Source organism: Cyprinodon tularosa, unplaced genomic scaffold (genome assembly GCF_016077235.1).
Source record: "Cyprinodon tularosa strain WSP-4 unplaced genomic scaffold, ASM1607723v1 ctg679, whole genome shotgun sequence".
Taxonomy (NCBI): domain Eukaryota; kingdom Metazoa; phylum Chordata; class Actinopteri; order Cyprinodontiformes; family Cyprinodontidae; genus Cyprinodon; species Cyprinodon tularosa.
The window spans coordinates 99,003-105,002 of record NW_024039428.1 but is presented as its reverse complement, the minus strand read 5'-3'; the positions used below and the strand labels follow the sequence as shown (position 1 = coordinate 105,002).

Below are 6,000 nucleotides of genomic sequence, written 5' to 3'. Positions count from 1 at the left end.
CATACATGTGGTTGTGACACTCTGAACACTCGGTTTCCCTTGGGTTAGTTAATTCTCTTCTGCCACAGACACTGTCTGTCGCAATTAACACTTTAGTCCTAAACCTAACTCCCACTCATGTGGACCAATTGTTGATCCCCACAAGTACCTATAAGTTCCCAAAATGTAGCACATTTCTGGGAAATTAATTAAATAGGTAACAAAAACATGTCCAACTAAACTTAACTAATACAATCCAGCTAAAACTAACCCCTAACCTTAAAAATTTGGGTATAATTCTTAGGGCTGGACTTTGGTTTTTACAAGACCTATTAATCTTCAGAAGTTAGCAAATACACAACATACAGCACACCTTATTCTTCAGTTTGTGCATCGTGGCCTCTCTCACTCTCCTTTTTGTGCCTAAGTCAAAGAGGACGGACTGACTGAAGGAGAGTCCCATTGGCATTCTTTAACATCTCGGTTGCTGACTTGCGTTCAGAGAGCTATCTGGAAATCAGGAAGACAAAAAGAGGCTCCTGAGCATTGGTGTCACTCAACAGGTAAGCTATTGCTCTCTTTCACTCATGCAAATTCAGAAAACCGTTCAAAGATTCAGGGTCTTTTTTTTTTCCTAAAAGAAGCAGCTCCCTCTCCGTGTGTGTCTGCCTCATGAACTCACTCTGTGAGCTTTTTGCTGGCAGATGAGTTGGTTCGGGTTGAAAGGAGGTTTTACCATTCTGTCTTAACCTTTTTTAGAGGAAAGCAGGTGTGTCACAATATGAAGTGAAGTCATTTTATGCCAGAAAACCTGAAGTGTGTAAGAAGAAAAAAACAGTATCGGTTCCGTACAATCCCTTTGAACTGTTTGGGGCTTTGAAAATGATAAAGGATATCTACTTATTATGCTTTTTCTATCCATATTGTGTATATTATGATAATGGTTATCAAAAAGTAGTGTAACAATTCAATTGAGTAGATGTATGATGTTGGGGTGAAAAGAATGAGACAAGCTTAAAAATAAGTGACTACATTTTAGTGAAACAATTTTTTCACCAGTTCTTTAAAGATTTCACAAATCACAAACTGTTTTTTTTAAATCAGCTCCAATTAGTGTGAAATATTACATTGCTGTCTCTTGATCATAGATGTTTAGTGACATCTTTTTTTCACAGCTTATTCAGATCTGCCTTTTATAATCTCTAAGTGTGGTGTGTTAACACAAATAGTAAAATCAAATGAAAGCAACTGAATGCCTTTTAACAACCAGGCATTATATGAATGACTTGCTGAAGTTCAATCTAAGCTTTAAAAAATTGAGGATTTAAGTGTCTTGGTATGTGACATGGCTATCGTTGCAAGAAAGTATGGCCAGAGTGTTTAAAGAAAATGGTTGTATGCAGTGATATTAATGATCTCCAATTGACCATGAAAAGACAAAATACCAATTGAGCTGTAGTTATGTTTACTCAGTGCCTTACTGATATCACGCAGATACTGCAATGTAGCCAGATTTGTTTGACACTGTATGTCAGAGAGGCAACAGTATTCCAATACTTTGTTATACAGAAGATACAGAACGTAGTATAATGCTTGTGTAACTTAGTGTTGGAAGTCAGCCCGACAGTACTGTACATATTAGTCAGTTATGTCAACACCACAAGCCAACTCAAAACATACATTATGTCTTACTTTAGAAAGAAGGGCTTCAAAAATTGATTGCCCAACTGAACTTCAGTTTCAGTCTGTCATAGTTCCCTTGGTAGCTGTTATGACTGTTAGCAGGCATACACAAACAATGAGTTTTGAGAGAGATGGGTTGGCATTCACATGTCAGACCTCATCTAAACTACACAGCCATACGAAGGTTAAACTTCATTTTTTTTATATTAACTGGACTCATCAAGCTTTGTGTTAAGTTGATAATGTTCTGAAAAGCTGTCTGTCATGGTCACATAAACTGGTTCAGCTGCCTTCTTTGTCCTTGCAGGAGGAACTGACAGACATATTCTTTTCATTCCACAGAGAATCAAATTTCAAATAAAACTTAAATTTGCATTTGTAGCAATCTGGTAACAAAAATCACTAGAAAAAGCAATTGTAAGAGATATTTTGGCAAAATAGGTTTCTTTCTGTAATTTAAAGAAAATTGAATGTTTTTCATCCACAATTTATCTATTCTCACATTCTAAATGACAAATTACAGTTCATCTGTAAATATTGTACCATCATATATTTCTCACACAAAACAAGCAAACATGCACCATTTAATGAACATTCCAGGGACTCGCTATATTTTTAAAGCAATTAAGGAGGTTGTTTAACTAGGTAATGGAAATGTGGGGAGGTCAGGCAGGCAATGTCTGCTTTCATTAAGAGGCCCAATGAAAATGGTGACTCATGAGGTTACCAGCAACCTTTTTTGTGTGTGTGTTAGATTAACATTTCCCTTCCTCACAGTGAATATTTGATGTTTAAAGTCTGAATCCCAGAAGAAGAAATAATATTTAGGATTTCTAACTGTATTATATACAAAATGCTAAATTTTTTACTCAAAAAGCATTTCACTGAAATCCATATGAGAAACAATTTAGGCAGCAAATGAAATGATAAAATTATGCCTTTTGTGTCTACCCACATGTGGCAGGGATAAATAGACAATGGGCTTTTTTCACCTCACAGAGGATTCTCTGTTCATTTAAGATGAAAAATAATTGGCTTTGTGTATTCTAAGAGTATACTGGAGAATGTGAAATGCACAAAATGTTTTGAGAGCAAAAAATAATTAAGTGCCAGTTAGGTCTTATCAAAGTCTGTTGGAGTGCAACTAATCGACCAGGAGAGATGCGTCAAAGAGCAATAGCCTCCAATTCATTTTGTGTATTCAGATGAGAAAATATTTAGTTTTCAATTAAGTTAATCACTATTATTTGTTCCACTATTGCAGCAGATAATTTAAAGTGATTGCCTGCTGAACCTAAAATCCATAAAGCTCTTCTGCATGTCAGATAAGTCAGTCTGTACGTGTGTTGCTTTCAGAGGTGGCTTTAACTATTTGTTTTTTGTTTGTCTGGTGTCCTGTTTTGCCAATAAAACTCTGGGAATAGATGTCCCAACAGCTTTACTTTCACAAGCGGACCATTATGACTGTTGCCATAATGTCCAGCTTTGTACTTATATATTAAACTTTTTTTGAAAATTATTTTGTCATTTTTTAAAAGGAAAGGGAGTTGATTAAGAAAGAGGGAATAAGAGCTAAGGGGAGATAGAGAGAGACACAGACAGCAAAGAGTGCATGACAGGAGAAAAATAAAACAAAAAGGCAAAAATAGACAACAAAGATGATAAACAGTAACTCCTAGAAGTCTGCTTCCAGACTACATAACAGCAAAAAGAAGACAACAGACAACCCAAGTAATCATGAAAAAAAAAGCTTCAAGAGCAGCGGGTATCCATGTGTGTTGAAGTCAAAACCTATGGTGATTACCCAGTATTATTAATGGAGGTATGTATTTGTAGCTGCAGCTTAGTATTTTAGTATTAGTGTGTATCCATGAACACCTTGAACCAAACTACCATGGTATGTATGCATGGACGTGCTCATCGATAGAGGATTAACAAATCTTCTTCGAAGGGAAGTATGCTAAATAGCATGTTGAGGGTGGCCCCAGACTTGTTCTACAGGGCCCCAGACTGAAAGAGTGGTGATGTGAGCCCCAGATATGCAGATATGCACCCCAGATCACACACAAGGAGGGACACAAGGAGGGCAGACATACTGTAGGGTTGGCTGCATCCACCAGAGAAGGGCAGACCAGAGCACCCTGAGATAAACTCCAAAGGGCCCCAGTCCCTGAGGGACCCGACCCTTGGGGCCATACTGTCAGGGTCCCACGGGACCGTGGCAGCAATCCCATGCACTCTGCCAGCGGCTAGTCATGGCCAAGTTGGGTCAGGATGAGAGGACCACCCCAAGTGGAGACCACACAGGGCCAGGAGGCCCAGTCCCGGCCAGGCAGCCCCCAGGAATGAGACAATGCCCACTGAAGTGCCCAAATCAGCACCTAGAGAACCATCAGCGAGGCAGCAGACACAGGCACCTGTCACTGACGAAGACTATAAGAAGGGGGAGGATGCAGGTCCTGCTCATACTTCGGGAGCTAAGATGTTCAGTAGGTGGGGTGGGGGAGGCAAACACTACCTGACAAGTAGACAGAAACAACAAGGGGCAAGTTTGTGCGACAATGGAGGGACATGAGGACGAAAAAGAGAGGGGATCCAGGTGGAAAAAGGGTCTCAGCATTCTCACACACTTCGCTCTTCTATAAATCAGCCTTAACACTTTATTCTGCTTTCCTTGCCTCATTTCTCAATCATCAGGATCTGACCCAGCATGGATAAAGACAGGTAGGACTGATTTAAAACAGGTTTTAGAAAAGGCAAAGAGGAATTTTTGGCCTAGGCAGATGGCTGCTCACACTGAGCCTGGTTCTGCTGGAGGTTTCTTCCTGTTAAAAGGGAGTTTTTCCTCTCCACTGTCGCTACAGGCATTCTTAGTGTGAGGGATTGTATTTGAGTTAATGAGTCAATGCAATCAACAGGTTGTCCTTAGATAGAAAACTGAATCAATTTGACTGTATGATCTGGTGAACTGTAAAGTGCCTTGAGATGACGTGTTGTGATTTGGCGAATTTGAATAAAAACAATCTGGGTTTTACATGGAAAATTATTTATTATAGTGTAATTTTTCTAGATGTTTGTTAATTTGCATAGTTGCTCTTAAATAAACACATTGTGAGAAAATAAAAAGTTTTTATATATTAAAAAAAATATAAAGCTGACTAATAGCTTCTCAATTATTAAACTGGTACATTATTTTCTTTAGGTCTATAAAACAATATTGGACCAAAACACAGATTTGCCTCCACAGAACATCAGAAGGGCAAGATTTACGTACAAAAAGTAAACCTGTACATGAAATTATGTTTTGTTTTTATGTTTTGTTTTATAATGTTTTTATTGTTATACTGGTGTGATAACTTCATAGACTTCTGATTGGTTTTCTGTATACATCTATTATGAATTTATAGCCCCCTCTGGAGAAAACTACACCAGCCGCCACTGGTGAGAGCCCAGACCCCCAGTGCGGGAAGGCGGCAGGTAAAAAAAAATATATTTTTTTTTTCTGGAACCTGGCGCCACCATAGGGAGGAGAGCAGCAGTGAAGCCCAGCACCAGCCACAAACACTACTCCAGTTTCACCCCCCAAGAGTGCCACAGCCCCTCTACAGTATCCCACCACAAACTGCCAAACCGCTGATAGCCAATCCACCACGCCCCAGCCATGTTCAGCTGTTCTAGGCCCCAATATCCATATATTCTATGGCTGCCAGGCAATCACAACCCAGGTACACCCCCTAGGCCAAGTATGGTGCGCCAGCCACCCAAGTCCAGGCGTCAAACACCCTCCAGTTGCAGCTCCATACCCGACTGCAAGCATTGGCTGCACGCCGGGTCAGGGCAGACAGAAAGGCAGACCCACACCACAGGCTGAGATGCATCCAGTCACATTGATTGTATTATATAATCACGCCAGTCAGTCAGTCCAAATATATCTGTGGGCATGAGCACCAGAAGTAAAGCCAGAAAGCCTGACCCACCTCTAGTGCCCTGAATATGCCCACAATGATGGCCTACATATGAATGTCTTGGAAATGTTATAAATGATGCTGACTTAAGTGTTTTCATCAATTCAATTCAGATTATTTATATAGCGCCAATTCAAAACACATCATCTCAATGCACTTTACAGTTCACTAAAAGGGATGGGAATGGCCAACCTTAGCCAAGGGACAAAGCAGGACACATAACAGCCCAACCAGCTCCCCAACTAGGCCTCCAGTGGGGGAGCGACTGCTAAGAAATCAAAAGATGCTGCAGGGAGCCCAAAGCCCCCCGCCAAGTAGAAACATCCCACCCAGAGGTGGCAGTAGGCGACAGGAGCAGATACTAGAGCTGCAC

The 6,000-nt window shown here is 40.2% G+C and overlaps 1 protein-coding gene across 1 annotated transcript in view; it reads left to right on the top strand.

Annotated features, from left to right (window-relative positions):
- The first annotated feature begins 445 nt into the window (after positions 1-445).
- Positions 446-6,000, top strand: part of nphs1 (NPHS1 adhesion molecule, nephrin) — an 80,253-nt gene continuing 74,698 nt past the window's right edge. The window contains exon 1 of the mRNA XM_038267583.1: positions 446-542. The gene's annotated coding sequence lies outside the window, so the exon portion shown is untranslated. The remainder of the gene's footprint in view (positions 543-6,000) is intronic.